The sequence below is a fragment of the Phyllobates terribilis genome, unplaced genomic scaffold (genome assembly GCF_046119375.1).
Source record: "Phyllobates terribilis strain yellow unplaced genomic scaffold, ASM4611937v1 Scaffold_8__6_contigs__length_399053987, whole genome shotgun sequence".
Lineage (NCBI taxonomy): Eukaryota > Metazoa > Chordata > Amphibia > Anura > Dendrobatidae > Phyllobates > Phyllobates terribilis.
Window position 1 is genome coordinate 289025990 of NW_027362768.1, and position 16923 is coordinate 289042912.

The following is a 16923-nucleotide window of genomic DNA, read 5'->3' on the forward strand; positions in this document are numbered from 1 at the left end:
GGACTTTTATCTATGTCAGACCCAGAGACCATTATAATGCCTCTGATTGTTGTAGAAACCATTGGCTCCCTACGATCACGCAGCTGGGAGCCAATGAAGTGACAGAGAGCCATCTCTCTCTGTCAAACCTCTTATATGCAATGGTCGCTTTTGACTGCGGCAAGTAAACAGTTAATTGAGCCACTGCTTTGTCTCAATTAGCAGGAGGCAATGAGCCCTGCTACCCAGCGGGAGCCTGTGGAGAAGATTTAATAGATTTTCACATCCCAATGGAAAGCGGTACTTCCACTAGGACGTGAAAAACTAGTGCTGCGATGGGAAGAGGTTAACGCTGATCTGTTACCAACTTTCAAAAAATAAACTGCATACATTATTAAATAGATCCCTTGAGATTAGGCTGGTATATATATACTTTCCTTAGAAAATCCATGTCGGAAAGGCTGTAGAATCCTTTAAAAGTTAAAACTCAATCTCCGCCCAGCTAGCCTGATTGACAGCTCCTCAGTGTCCCTCCTCCCTGCTGAGATCTCACACTGCTCAGTACAATCTGTGGCCAGTCAGTGGCTAAATTCACCTGGACTCATTAGGTCTCTCGGTCTATAGCTGAATGCTCATTTTAATATCAGAATTATACAGCTATTTTGATATGATTTTGCAAAGTAATCACACCAGTCTTATCATGTCTAAGAGACCTTTTTAAGAATTTATACAGTTTATAGCCTTCTTTAAGGTTTTGTGTGTGATGGACAAAGTCTCTTGAACAGCGGAACAGTTGCACAAAGTGTTATAGTTCTTGGATTGAGTCCTAACGATCGGGAAGAACCCAAATATGGCTGCCGCCCAAACCTGCTTGTTGCTATGTTTCTAAAAGAGTCGGCTCCAGTCCACAGCATATCCTGCCTAGGGGTTGAATTGTGTGGCTGCACCAGCTACCTGTATAGGGTACCATAGTGGTGTATGCAGCTGACAAGCCCATTTCCAGAATACACTTCCAATGCCATTCAAGCTTTGTACTTCACACTTAGGCCATGGCCCAACTATCAGTATTTGGTCAGTATTCGGTCAGTATTTTTTCTCTGGAGTGGGAGCCAAACCCAAGGGAGGAACAATCATAGAAAAGGTATAATAGAAACAAGTCACCAACTCTGCATTTATCACCCACTCCTGGTTTTGGTTCCCACTCCTGAGAAAAAAACTGATCGAATACTGACCAAATACTGATAGTGGGGCCGTGGTCTTACACAGAGAGTGGTCCCTTATTAACATAGTTCATGTCCACAGTCAGTCCTCTATATGGGACACTGCCTTTTTTAGAGAACAACTTAGTTCCCAGCTCACAATGTTGTTTGTGACGTTTCAGAATTTTCAGGAGCGGACACAGACAGAAAAAGGCCACTATGCAAGAGACTTCAGACGCAGTGGGAGAATGATGGGGGAGGGAGCAGACGGCCCTCTCCTCTATCATTGCTTTCAACTGCATCGGCATCCAGGATGCCGATACAGTTGAAAGTGTGGTGCCGGTGTCGCAGGCCAAATATAATCACCCTGCGGGCCAGAGTTTGACATGTATACCCTAGGCAGACATGGCTCAAGAAAATGGATTTGTGGCGCCCCTGAGGGTTCAGTCGCCACAGGGGTACTGCACCTCAGATAGAGGTGTGGTATCTCCTCTTCCAGGTAAGGATGGAGCATTCTCGGGACCCTACTTTACCACTCAACACTACACCACTCCTGTCCTGTAGGGGGCCTAAATGCACCAGGGTGCTGCCCCGGGATAGAGGAGATGGGGGGAACCAAAGATAGGGGGAACCATGTAATGGGTGAGGGTAGAGGAAACACTTTTAGGAAACACTTATTGATTCATATTTAATCTACGGCCATCTTTAGTTCAAGGTCCTTTGACTGTGGTCTTCTGTCAGGGTCCAGCAAGAGTCTGTAGCTGGCTGAAGATTTAAGGTCCTCGTTCTCAGGCCTCGAGACGAGGAGCGGGTCGGAGTTAACCAGTGTCTCTGCTGGGTCAGGGTCCCATTCTAAGAAGGCCTTGGAGGGGAGCAGAGGAGATAGGCTCCACAGGCAAAAGGATCCCAGGGGGATACGGACGGAGCGGAGTCGCCACCTGTATTCTTTATTCTGGCCTAGTCAGAGGGATTCCTGCTGCAAGAGGGGTGACCAGCCCCCGATATCTGACTTTGTTACTTCACGTCTCAGTCAGAAAAGCCCGGAGGCTTAGTGGATCCCAGGGGGATACGGACAGAGCGGAGTCGCCACCTGTATCTCTCACACTGCGTTTATACAGTAGGACCCGGCCTTACACCACGTTCGAACCACACACAGTCAGGAGAAGACTTAGTGGGAGGCCTTACCAAGGAGAGGAACACACACACACCAGAGGGGTCTCGACAGGTGCTCCTGATCTATCTGGGAAGTGCTGGACCCCCTTCCTGGTGGCCGCAGTGCGCCGTGTGTGGCAGAGAGAAGCTTTGCGGCTGAAAGTTCATCTAAAGTGAGTAAAGACCCGGATGACTTCACACACCGCCTCAGCCTGTTATTTCCTGCGTGGCACTGCACCCACCATCCCTTCTCACACTGCCCTGAGGCCCGCTCCGCCTGTGGTGAGCCGTTCCATCTTAGCTGCCCATAACACCAGCCTCAGTGGACTGTTGCAGCGCTGGTGGCCTTCACCAGAGACCACAGGTGGCGTAGTCGAGCAAACCACTCATCCTAAAAGAAGCCCATTATTTTTCATGTAACAGCCCTGGGCACGGACCGGGTCACGGCCACGACGACATCCCACACCGCCACCCTACATTGGCCCGGCTCCGGGTACCCCACCGCTCAGGGAGGGCACGTCAGATTCTAGTGACCTCTTCTTGCTGTAAATGGTGTACAATAAGGTTGTTCCTGTTGTCATGAACTAATTCAGGACTGGTTACACCATTAACTCAGTGGTTGACCAACTTCTAATCTCTGGGACGCTATTAATGATCAAAAAGATCTTCAGGCTGCTACATTGGTAGTCCGTGGCCTCCAACCAGAGCCCTGCCGGAATCACCAGCTCTTCTTCTGATTAGTACGATGTGTCAGATACGGAGTGACATTTCTCTGAGGATGCACGGGAAATGGATCACCATCAATCAAGAGGAAAAAACCCGCAACTCCTTGTAGTGCTGAATAATCTTTAATGGTGCAATGCGGAAAAATAACGTCTTGGTCCACATTAGACCTTCATCAGAAAAATCGCTATAGGAGTTGTTGGTAGAGGAATCGAGTCTGTATGGGAAAAGAAGTTCTAAGATGCTGGTGAGGAAGGCGCTCCATAGGATTATATTATCGTAATAGTTAGGACCTATAGTCAGGACTCCTTATGGACAGTATGCTCAAGTGTGAATGTGTCCTGGTGGGCAGCCAGTTATTTAGGATCAGACAACTGGATTGGATCATCTTGAAAAGAGAATTTCTTTTGGGAAATGTTTTTCTGATTATACAGGATGGATCCCATCCTAACTATATGGCTCCTGGCACAACCTTATTGCCTTCTGAATGGAGTCATACATCTGTACTAGAGTCTTTATTAGGGGACATTCACACAACCATATTTTCGGTCTGAGTGTGATCCATAGAAAAAAAATTGACCTCACGTCGACAGCATTCAGACCAGTGTTTTTCAATAGGGCTATTCAGATGACCCTTTTTGTCTTAAAAGGATCAAAAGTCCACGTGGAAAAATAAAATCACAGCAAGTGTGTTCAGTATTTTGGATGAAACTCGCCCATTCAAGTCTATGCGCGTATGAAATAAATCGGATCCCATAAATTTCAGCAATATAACAGCCAAATTTTATGGATCCATTGCAATTTTTAATATAGGAAACTGTTTTTGGTCTTGTAAATTTTATTCACTGCTCATGTAGACAATATGGATGACAATACAGATGAAAAATAATCCGTTTTTTTTCTGGATGAAAATTAGAAAAAAAATTGTGAACTGAGACTTATGGTAATGAGATAGGGAAGGGAATATTTCGATTGCCATTTTTTCACTTGGGGTTTGGAAGAGGCCCTATGCAAGGTGTGACCAGAAGGTGGCCCGATGATTGAGCCCATTCCTGATGCAGATCTTTGTCCTGAAAAGTAAAGGGGTTAATAGACAGCTCCTGCTGGACTGACACATACCATGAAAGTGCACACACTGCTACATCTTGACTTCAATCTGTGCCATCAGCAGACATGTTTGCTGTTAGTCATTAATCTAACATTTGGTTGTTTTGCCATCAATTTTCCAGAGCTGTCTTATTTAAAGTGAAGATCAGCTGTTCTCACTGCAGCCCACCACCCGCCATCCTGTCTTATTCCACCTCTGTGAAATATGTCTTTCTGGAAAAATGACTTTCCAGGGCTTTTTAACTTTCGATACATTCATCACTGCTGTGCAGCTACAAAGTCACATTATTTCTTGTTGGAACTGTCAGTATTTCTTCCACAAATTACATTTCCTGAAACTTCATGGGTTAATAGAATTGACTTTGGTTGCACAACTGAACTCAGACATGATTAATACAACCCATAGACTTTGTTATTAAGACCACTCGTAGATGCGGTACAGGAGAGTATTAAATGCTGGCCATTCAGATGAACCACAAACAATAAGTCCATGAGAAAAAAAAAACAGTCTGCTTTAAAATGTGGGGAAAAAATCACTGTTTCCTGAAGGCCAAAGCAGGCTGTATCCTTCAGGAGTTACCCTCCTAATATCGCACGTGTTTTGGACCCCGAAGGGGTTACGGGCATATGTGACGATACAGCCTATAATCTTTATCAGCCAGATGATTCGATTTGTTAAGCCAAGAGAAATACACTATTATGTTTCTGTTGACTTATGAATGTATGTGTATTTCTATGGCTGGGGAAGGACAGACCAGTATTTGTTGGACCCTGAATGTTGACTTCTATTGGTCAGTGGATCAATGAAGGTTTGCTAATTTTGTTGATTAACCATTATGGGGACCCTTATTGACTCCAAAGACAGGAGGACAAACTACGCAAATTCATTAAATGCTCAAACAATGAGACCTGAGCGCTGCCCTTTCCCACCAACCTGTGACTGATGACCTTAGCCATATATGTAAATATAAAAAGGGTTTTTCTATCCTGCTGCAAATAGAAACAAGGAAAAGCAAAAGATCACACAGACTCTCTCAGACCATCAGCTAGCTTGGTAGCATGACTTTACCCAAAGAGACACAGATTTGGATTCTACATGATTCCAGCCTAAGGATACAGTTGTGCTCAAAAGTTTACATACCCCTGAAGAATTTTTCCTTTCTTGGCCTTGTTTCAGAGAATATGAATGATAACAAAAAAAACTTTTTCTCCGCTCATGGTTATTGGTTGGGTGAAGCCATTTATTGTCAAACTACTGTGTTTTCTCTTTTTAAATTTTAATGACAACCAAAACATCCAAATGACCCTGATCTAAAGTTCACATACCCTGGTGATTTTGGCCTGATAACATGCACAGAATTTGACACAAATGGGTTTGAATGGCTACTAAAGTTAACATCCTCACCTTTGACCTGTTTGCTTATAATCAGTGTGTGTGCATAAAAGCTGAGTGAGTATCTGAGATCCAGACAGACTCTTGCATCCTTCATCCAGCCACTGACGTTTCTGGATTGTGAGTCAAGGGGAAAGCAAATGAATTGTCAACAGATCTACGGGAAAAGGTAGTTGAACTGTATAATACAGGAAAGGGATACAAAAAAATATCCAAGGAATTGATAATGCCAGTCAGCAGCGAACTGTGATTAACAAATGGAAAATCAGGGGCTCTGTAAAAACCAAACCACGGTCAGGTAGACCAACAAAAATTTCGGCCACAACTGCCAGGAAAATTGTTCGGGATGCAAAGAAAAGCTCCCAAATAACATCAGCTGAAATTCAGGACTCTCTGAAAACTAGCGGTGTGGCTGTTTCAAGATGCACAATAAGGAGGCACTTGAAGAAAAATGCATGGTCGAGTCACCAGAAGAAAGCCATTACTGCGCAAATGCCACAAAGTATCTCGCCTACAATACTCCAAACGGCACAGAGACAAGCCTCAAAACTTCTGGAACAAGGTAATTTGGAGTGATGAGACCAAAATTTAACTTTTTGGTCACAACCATAAACGTTACATTTGGAGAGAGGTCAACAAGGCCTATGATGAAAGGAACACCATTCCTACAGTAAAGCACGGAGGTGGATCGCTCATGTTTTTGGGATGTGTGAGCTACAAAGGCACAGGAAACTTGGTGAAAGTTGAAGGAAAGATGAATGCAGCACATTATCAGCAAATACTGGAGGCAAATTTGCACTCATCAGCCCTGAAGCTGCGCATGGGACGAACTTGGACGTTCCAACATGACAACGATCCAAAACACAAGGCAAAGTCGGCCTGTCATTGGCTACAGCAGAACAAAGTGAAGGTTCTGGAGTGGCCATCTCAGTCTCCTGACCTCAATATCATTGATCCACTCTAGGGAGATCTCAAGTGCCCAGTTCATGCTAGACAGCCCAGGAATTTACAGGAACTGGAGGCTTTTTGCCAATAAGAATGGGCAGTTTTACCATCTGAGAAATTAAAGGGGTTGTTCAGTACTTTAAAAAGTATGCCAATGTGTTTTAATGATAACTAGAAGCTTCTTTCTAATTACCTCCTGGTACTGTTTCTGCCTGTGAGCGGCACTATCAGTGGCCGCTCACAGGCAGCACGTGACCCCCGGCTGCAGCCAGCTCTGACTTCCGGTGACGTCACGACAAGTCCAGGCTGCAACCGTGGGTCCCTTTTCCGCGTTCCACAGGAAAGAGCTTCTATTTATCATTAAAACACATTGGCATATTTTTAAAAGAACTGGACAACCCTTTTAAAGAACCTCATCCACAACTACCACAAAAGACTTCCATCTGTCATTGATGTTACAGGGGGCAATACACGGTATTACGAACTGGGGTATGTGAACTTTTGATCAGGGTCATTTGGATGTTTTTAGTTGTCATTAAGATTTAAAAAGAGAAAACACAGTAGTTTGACAATAAATGGCTTCACCCAACCAATAACCATGAGTGGAGAAAAAGGTCTTTTGTTATCATTCATATTCTCTGAAACAAGGCCAAGAAAGGAAAAATTCTGCTGGGGTATTTATTTATTTATTTTACTCACTTATATAGCGCAATTAATTCCACAGCACTTTACAGACATTATTGGCACTGTCCCAATGGGGCTCACAATCTAAATTCCCTATCAGTTTGTCTTTGGAGTGTGGGAGGAAACCGGAGAACCCGGAGGAAACCCACACAAACATGGGGAGAACATACAAACTCCTTGCTGATGCCCTTGGTGGGATTTGAACCCAGGACCCCAGGGCTGCAAGACTGCAGTGCTAACCACTGAGCCACCGTGCTGCCCTATGTACACTTTTGAGCCCTACTGTATATGGCCCTGACTGGAAAGATGTGGATCTGCTCCATTGACCATCATAGAGACCATATGCTCGAGATCATTATCATCTTGGAAGGTCCAGTGGCACCCAAGTTGCAGGCTCCTCACAGAAGTCATGGGTCCTGATTTATCAAGACCAGTGATCTTCACATCAGTCTTCATGGGATGGCATGCTGGAGTTAGGCGCTCGATTCATTAAATCACCTGACCCCATGGATATATTGTTTGGGGTTGCCTGGTGGGACCCTCCAGTCGCCTGGAACCCATGGAGACATTCGGTGAAACCAGATTGGGACCAGCTGGTCATTTGGCCCCATGAAAACTCTCAGAGAGTCCAGGGTGGGACCCTTGGGTCTCCTGGCCTTGTACCTAGATGGACTGCTAGCTTCCTAAGCTTGCTGCTACCTTCTCTCTGTGGGGGCCGCCAGAAGCGGGGGGCCACTGGTTGAGGTAGTTGGCTCTTGAAGTCCCAAAGTCACAGCTGTTCTATCCCAGGCGGGGCATCAGAAGGATGAGACTGTGTAATGTTGTACCATCTTGGGTATTTGCTGGGACTGTTCTATCTGTTTATTGTCCGCTTTGTGGTTCAATAAAGTATTGCCACACTGTTTTACCCTCACCCTGTGTTGTCTGAGTAGTGTCACTCCCACGGAAGACCCAGGGTCTTCACAGCATATAAAGATGACCTATCCATAGGGTACATCTCAAAATATCAGACCTATGGGGGTCTGATTACCACACCTCCACCAACCAACCATTATCACCTTCAGCAGTAGGCAAAAGTAAAAGGTGACTGGAGCCACTGGTGGACACAGACAGAAAAGGGCCCCTGTGCAAGAACAATATATATGAGCCCTTTGCAGCCCAAGAACTCCTAAAAATGCAAAATTGCACCTGCTTTGAAGGTAGAAATGGGCCCCCTTACCTCTTTAACCCCTGTTTGCACCAATGATATGTCCGCCCCTGATTGAAGCTGAACATCTCCCCTGCCTGAGTTGGAAGGGATCTCAGGGATCATCGTGTCCAACCCTCTGCTCAATGCAGGATTCACTAAACCATCTCAGACAGATGTCTGTCCAGCCTCTGAAGACTTCCATTGAAGGAGAACTCACCACCTCTTGTGGCCGCCTGTTCCACTCATTGATCACCCTCACTATCATCAGTGATCAGCTCCTATTTAACAGAAATCTGTCACTAGATTTTTGCTGTGTTATCTGAGAGCAGCATGATGTAGGGACAGAAACCATTCCAAAGATGTGTCACTTACTAGGCTGTGTGTTGCTGTTTCAATAAAATCAATGTTTTATCAGCAGGAGATTATCACTACAGGATTAAGTGTCTCGTGCCAACTGGTCAACTTGTTCTATGTAACCCCACCCCCCACCGCAGATTTGCAGCTTTCTGCCTATGCACAGTGTACACAGAAAGCTGCCAATCCATGGTGTGGTACTACTCCCCCCGAAGAAGCTGATTGCGAAATGCGCATTGGGGCTGTCCTTACCTGCAGCTGAAAGGTTGTATTGTCTTTATTTACATTCTGTTTATCTCTATGCCTGATGACACCATCTGCTTATCTCCATGCTCGGTGATGCCATCTGTATTTTGGGGGCCATAATTGACTTTGCCCTATATTGACACTTGTCTACCACTTGTGGGCTTTATGGCTTTTCTCTATATGATCTATTGACATATTTATAGATATATACTTTCATGGCATTTTGACTATATTTTTCTATGCTGAATACTTTAAGGTGTGTACTTGTTATCCACTAATGCTTATTAGATGAATGAATTTTGGATACTGATCCTTTTACTTATTTATTTATTTAATTCTTCATATATTTATTACTGGGTTCATTGATATGATCTCCTTTTGTTAGTCTTGTTAAACAGAATAAATGATTGATTATCCTTGTTACTAGCACTGCAGGCACCTTCATTTGTTCACTTCCCCTTTATGTATGTTTTTATAAATTTCTTTTAAATAATTCAATAAAAGTTCCAAACCTTTTTATCAAACTTGTGCATCTATACTTCTTTGACCTGATTGGGTGTTTGCTGTTAGAATACATAGCAAAAACCTGATGACAGATTTCCTTAAAGAGAATAGCAGCTAAACTGTAATACTTGGCAGCGACAACAGCTCTATTCAATAATTATATCTGACCGTCACTGGAACTAAACAAGCTGAATGTGGGGTGTTTGGTGCCGCAGACTCACCTATCTGATCATCAGTAGTCATAATATTATATGCCCAGACAACCATTTTACAAACCAAGCAATTTTTGTTTTCATTTTTTGTATTATTTCATTTAAAGAGGCATCATTTTCCATTGACGTAGCTGCACGAAGGCAGCTATTTTTCAGTTACACGATTTTGAGGCTGGAAGAAAACAGCAATATCACAATTTTTGTGGTTCTATGTCTTGGCTTTTATATTCTTCCTGTACAAATTATTTGTTAACTTTATTGTGAAGGTCAGTATGATTACAGCAATAAAAAGAAGTGCAAGGATCAGACAGAGGTTAAATATGCTGGACCACTTCTGAGGTCTACATTTTTAAAGAAATATTGTGTGTATATATATATATATATATATATATATATATATATATATATATATATGTTGTATATCTTTGTAAACTGGTTTGCAAATGTAATCAAATACATTGATTTTTTTAATTATTATTATTTTATAGGTCATAATATTTATAGGGGTTGTCTTGGACTTACATCTTAGGAGAAAACATCATAGCCCTGATTCTGGCGTAAATCGCTTTAAAGGTCACACATTTTTTGTGCAATGTGGAGTTGCACAAAAATGTTGTGACTTATGGAGTTTTCATGTCAGTTTTGTCCATCTCAGCTAAAATGGGAGGGACGGGACAAGGATGTGCCGGGGCAGAATGCCACAGCTTGCGTAATTCATGACAAGCTGTGGCGTTCCTTTTGCCAGAAGTCTTACTCCAGTCTCTGACTTGTGGAGAGTTACATGCCCCTTTCAATAAAGGTATACGCCTCTTAATGAATTGAGCGCCTAACTCCAGCATGCCACCTCATGAAGACCGACGTGAAGATCGCTGGTCTTGATAAATCAGGACCCATGACTTCTGTGAGGAACAGAATAATGAAAGATGCTTGTTGGACAGGAGAAAATGCAAAGGTAACAATTATTTACCTAAAACGCAGCATATAGTAATATTGGGGTCTTCTCATAATTAGCGCTCCTTCATGGTTATGATACTTAATTTGCACAAATAAACCAATGGGCAGGAAAAAGACCCGACTACTTCTTAACCCTACAACACATATCCCCAGTTTAACTAGACAAGGGAGAAGGGAAGGGCATATGACGCGCCCCTGGGCCTGTGTCGCGCTGCGTTGCGCACGCGGGAGCTTACCCGGAGCCGGATCTGTTGAGGGTTGTAGTCTCGTGGCGGTGACCCGGTCCGTGCCCAGGGAGTCAAACTGAGCGGCGATGTATCAGCGGTAGATGTTGGACGACTACGCCACCCGTTGAGTACAGCTCAGGAGCTGCTGCTGCAGGGCAGACCGCTGAGGCCGGTGGTAGGATTGTGCAGCGTGATAGTATAACCCCCAACGGGAGGGGTATGGCCTCAGGGCAGCCGACGTGGATGATGGGGGTAGCAGGAACCACTCGGAGACGGTACGGTGTAGTTCAGGGTCTTTACTGGTGACAAAGATAGACCCTCCCGGAGTACTGGCTAGCGATTGGGGCCTGGTCAGTCCTTGAGCAGATGGGATCTCCCCTGGCCAGGCGGAGTTGTAGGCCTCCCAAACTAACTGTACTCTTCTGGCTACCTTGCTAGAGGCGGGTATAAGTAGCCCACGTCCCTCAGTGTACCGTGTGGTGCTCACCCGTATGGCCGGTGACTCGGGGCCTTCGGGTTTCTTGGCCAGAGGACCTGGAATCCCCTGCCTGACGGATTCTGCTGCTGGGTAGGAGTTAGTCCCCACAGCCTTGGACTCCGGGTCCGGTAAGAAATCTTCTCAGTCAGGGCGAGCTCTGCAGCTGCCAGCCCCTGACTCCTTGTAACACTGCTCCCACAGAGCTCCTGATGTTCTGTTCCTATATTTGCTTCTTTTCTCTGTCTCTACTTCTTCTCTACTCACTAACCCTGCCTCAGCCCCAGTTTTATATAGGGGAAGTTCTTCCCCTCCCAGGACTGTGCAGGAGGTGTGGCATGCATAGGATTCCTGACCAAGAGACCTCCCACCTACTCTCAGACGTAATATCTCTATCACTGTGGCAACCAGACCCCTGGGGTGTCACATTCCCCCCTAGTGAAATTTAGTACTCCGGGACTAAACATATTTTAGAAAAACATAACAAGATATAACAATAACAATACAATAAAGAAACACATAAAGGTGGTCACGGCATGTCCGTAACCGGGTGCAGTCTTTGAAGAAAGCAAGGTGTCCATTTCACCAAAACAGGGAGACGTAACCAGGTAGGGGTCTGTCCTGCCCCGAGTCCTTAACAGTCTTTAGTCCGTCCTGGGTTACGCTCCAACTATGTACACAGGATTCCCGGTAAATCCACCAAAGACTCCTATAAACAACTAGAAACACATAATTATACACAAGCAACAAGAAAAACAGGTAACCACAAATAAAACAATTTATACACTTCAAATCCTCCAACGTGCGGGTAACTGGCCTCTAGTGGCCCTAGTGGACCTACGGAGCTGACTGTCTGGCCCTTTGGCTCACTAGGGATATGGCAGGCTCACTGCAAGCAGAGGGTTGATCCTCCTGATCTGCTGGTGTGGGGTCTTCTGCCTCCTGGACCGGCTGTTCTTCCAGCTCTACCTGTTGCTCCGTAGGTGCTTGGGATGCTGGTTGGAGGAAGGTGAGTACGGGTACCACAACTGCACCATTGACTTGAGTCCAAGACCGAGGGAAGTCTCCGAGCACAGTACTAACCATATCTTTCCTTTCCTCTACGGGTCGATGGTCTTCTTGTTCCTCTTCAGGGTTCCGTAGCTGTTCAGGACACTTCTTCAGGTGATCCCGGGATACAGTGGCTGTGGTCTCCCCTCCGTCTTTACTGATGGTACAGACCTTCGGGTTCTCGTGGCTTGAGGGTAGTACGGTGTACGGGTCCTTCTCCCACTGGTCGTCCAACTTGTGGAGCCGTCTTTTCCTCTTCAAGACCTGCTCTCCGGGCACTAGGGGAACAGCGGGAGCATACTGGTTGTAAGTTTTCTCTTGTCTCTCCCTAGCCTGACAGAGACTTCGCTCCACGCTCTCCTGTACTTTCCGGTACTGCTGCTGCCTCTCTGTGTCCCAGTCTGCTTCTGGTGAAGTGTCCTCGGGTGTCAGGACTCCCATTTCCAGGTCAACAGGTAACTTACCAGGTCTCGCCCTCATTAGGTAAGCCGGGGTACAGTTGGTGGAACCTACCGGGATGTGGTTGTATAGGTCCACCAGATCGGGCAGCTTCTCAGGCCACAGACTGCGTTCTTCCAGGGGCAACGTTTTCAGAAGATCCATTACCACCTGGTTCATTTTCTCACAAAGTCCATTAGTTTGCGGATGATAGGGTGTCGTCCTTATCTTCCGGCAGCCATACAGATTGCAGAATTCCTGGAAGATCTCCGCTTCAAAGGCAGGTCCCTGGTCCGTCAGCACTTGGTCCGGGTACCCGTGTGGACGGCAGAAGTGCTGCTGGAAGGCTCTAGCTGCTGTTTGAGCCGTTAAGTCCTTGACGGGGACGACAACCAAGAACCGGGAGTAATGATCCACGATGGTTAACGCGTAGACGTAGCCACTTCTGCTTGGGGTCAGTTTTACATGATCCAAGGCTACCAGTTCCAACGGCTGCCGGGTGACGATGGACTGCAGGGGAGTCTTCTGGCTGGCACGGTCCTTCCTCCTCAGGTTGCACGGGCCACAGTCTCTGCACCACCTCTCGATGGTTCCCCTCATGCCTACCCAATGGAACCGCCCGCGCAGCAGGAACTCCAGCTTCTTCCATCCGAAATGCCCAGCTCCATCGTGGTATGCCTCCATCACCATGGCTGCGTCTCGTCGTGGCACCACTACTTGCCAGATTAGTTCATGCGTCCGGGAGTTAACCATCCTGCGGCACAACTTCCCCTTGTAAAGGAACAGTCTACTCTTTTCTGCCCACAGTTGCTTGGCTTCCTCCGGAGCGTCTGGGTCAAGGCGAGCCTCTGGCCGAGTCAGCATCTCCTTCACCAGCCGGACGGCAGGGTCACTGTCTTGCGTTTCCGCCCAGTTGTAGTGAGGTAAGGGGTTAAGCGTAGCGCCTTGCTTACTCCTTACCCGATGGGAATACTGGATAGTCCCATGACGGTGAAACGCGGGGAGTTCGACTCTGGATCTTCTCCTACGTCCGGTAGGTTTGGCATCCTGGACAGGGCATCCGCGTTGGTATTGGAGCGTCCTGCCCGGTATTTGATGGTGAACTCGTAGTTGGACAGGCGGGCCATCCATCTCTGCTCTAGGGCACCGAGTCTTGCCGTGTCCAGGTGTGTCAACGGGTTGTTATCCGTGTACACGACGAACCGGGAAGAAGCGAGGTAGTGCTTAAAGCGTTCGGTGACTGCCCACACCACTGCCAGGAACTCTAGCTTAAATGAGCTGTAATTCTCAGGGTTTCTTTCGGTGGGTCGCAGTTTTCGGCTGGCGTAAGCGATTACTCGCTCCTTCCCCTGCTGGATCTGGGACAACACGGCTCCTAGCCCGATGTTACTTGCGTCGGTGTAGAGGATAAAGGGCTGGCTGTAATCCGGGTACGCCAGGATTTCATCCCCCGTGAGGGCCATCTTCAGCTGGCGGAAGGACTCTTCTTCCAACTTCTCCCATCTGAAGGGCGGCTTCTGGTTCTTGGCCTTCCGGGACTGGCCTATCAGGAGGTCCTGCATAGGAGCTGCCTTTTTGGTGAAACCGGGGATGAACCTGCGGTAGTAGCCTACCAACCCGAGGAACTGCCGCACTTCCTTTACACTGGAGGGACTTGGCCATTCCTTAATTGCGGTGATCTTATCAGGGTCGGGAGCCACTCCGTCAGCGCTCACCACGTGTCCCAGGTACTGCACCTTTGGTTTCAGGAGGTGACACTTGGAGGGTTTCACCTTTAGGCCGTAGCTTGCCAGAGCTTCGAACACTTCCGCCAGGTGTTTCAGGTGGTCCTCATAAGTCTTAGAATATACGATGACATCGTCCAGGTACAACAGGACCGTCTCAAAGTTTCTGTGGCCCAGACAGCACTCCATTAATCGTTGGAAGGTTCCTGGTGCGTTGCAGAGTCCGAACGGCATACAGGTAAACTCGCTAAGTCCCATCGGGGTGGTGAATGCGGTCTTCTCCCGGTCCGCCTCTGCTACAGGAACCTGCCAGTACCCACTAGTGAGATCCAAGGTAGAGAAGAAGTTAGCAGATCTTAAAGCAGCCAAAGACTCCTCTATCCTTGGTAAGGGGTACGCATCCTTGTGTGTGATACGGTTGATTTTCCGGTAATCTACACACATCCTCATGGTGTTGTCTTTCTTTTTGACTAAGACTAGTGGAGCTGCCCAGGGGCTACAGCTATCCCTGATCACCCCAGCCTCCTTCATGTCTCTAAGCATCCCCTTGGCGTGTTGGTAGTGTGCAGGGGGTACGGGTCGATACCTCTCTTTTATGGGAGGATGGTCTCCCGTGGGGATGTGGTGTTCTACCCCCTTGACTCGCCCGAAGTCTAACGGGTGTTTACTAAACACTCTCTCGTACTCTTGAACCACCCGATAGACTCCCTGTTTCTGGTGTGAGGGAGTGGAGTCAGTACCCAAATGTAGTTGCTGACACCAGTCCTCCATTGTTTTCTTAGAGCCGTTACCTTCCTCCGGGTGAGATGGAGGCAAGGGTTCCACAGATTGTATAGCATTTTGGTTAATGGTATATAATTTGGCTAGCGTGGCATACCGGGGCAGGTACACTTCCCTCTTCCCGATATTGATTATGCGAACGGGCACCCTCCCATGGCGTACATTAACCACCCCCCGTGCTGTCAAGATGGTGGGCCTACTGTCTGAGTAAACTGGTTCTACCATTGCCTGGTAATCTCTACCTCTCAGACCAATAGCTGCCCGGCACCAAATCATCATTTCACTTTTTGGGGGCATGGCAATAGGGAAAGGGTCACACATTCTCACGCTACCAATCTCACCGCCGGAGAGTTCCACCTGTTGCCGTCGCATCAGTGCCCGGATCTCTTTTTGGAGCACTTGCTGCTCGCCGGAGCTGGCGTTCTTGGCAACCTGCTGTAAAAGGAAAATCACCTCTGCAAGACAATTTTCAATTACATTAGTTCCTAGAGTTATCTTTGGGTGACTCTCGTGTTTGTCAATGTCTACAATGATCAGTCCCTGTGCTGCCAGTTCGACTCTACCGATTTTAATGGTCACCTCTTTAAATCCAATCTGTGGCACGGGCTGACCATTGCTGGCGATGATACTCAAGTCGTCGTCAGGGTAGCGGGTGATATCCGAGTCATTCCAGTACTGCTTGAAGAGCACGTACGGGATGGTGGTGACCTGTGACCCGGTGTCCAGTAGGGCACTCATAGGAATGCCATCCAGTACCACGGGTAAGACTGGACGTCCTCCCACATATTTGTCGCGCCAGTTCGATGGGCCTGGTGATCTTTTTCCTGGGGGTTGGCCCTCTACCCCAGGTTGTGCCAGTTTAAAGGACAGTACCTTGCCATATGTCCGGGTTGATTGCAGCGGCGGCAGATGGGTCGTCCGTCCTCGTTGTATCGGTCGCTGGGTCTCCCTCTGGCCGGTGGGGTCCTCCTTGGTCGACGCCACGGGATGTCCTCCGGTCCGGATGCCAGCTGGATCTTCCCTGGAGTAGAAACCTGTAAAGACTGCACAGTTCGGGTTAGCGCAGCAACGCTTTTAGCTAGCTCTTGGACCTGATGGTGCAGGTCTGGAGCCGGGTCATTGTTCAAAGCCTGCGCATCAGCTCCCACAGGCCCTGCCGACAAGGGTGCCGCCTCCTGGTGGTAAGTGGTAGTGGGGCGTCTGTGGGTCACAACGCCACCTGGTGCCGGTTCTCGGAGCACCCGGATGGCTCTGTCCTTGAACTGTGCAAATCCCAGATGAGGGTCCTGTAAGGCCATTGCCCGCAACTGGGTTCGGTGGGCATTGCAATATAAACCCTCTATAAATTGTTCAATCAACAGCCTGTCCTCGTCTCCCACGCCGTCAGGGTCGGTCTGCTTAATGGCTCTCAGGGCCTCTTGTAGGTTCAGGGCATAGTCCCTTATACTCTCGTGTGCTCGCTGCTTGCACCCGTAGAATCTAAGCTTGATCTCGGCTGAGGTGCGGGTATCAAAGGTGTCCCTCAGCCGGGTTAGTATCCCTGCGACAGTCCTCCCCCCAGGTGGCCAGGACTTTACCTCCCTTCGGG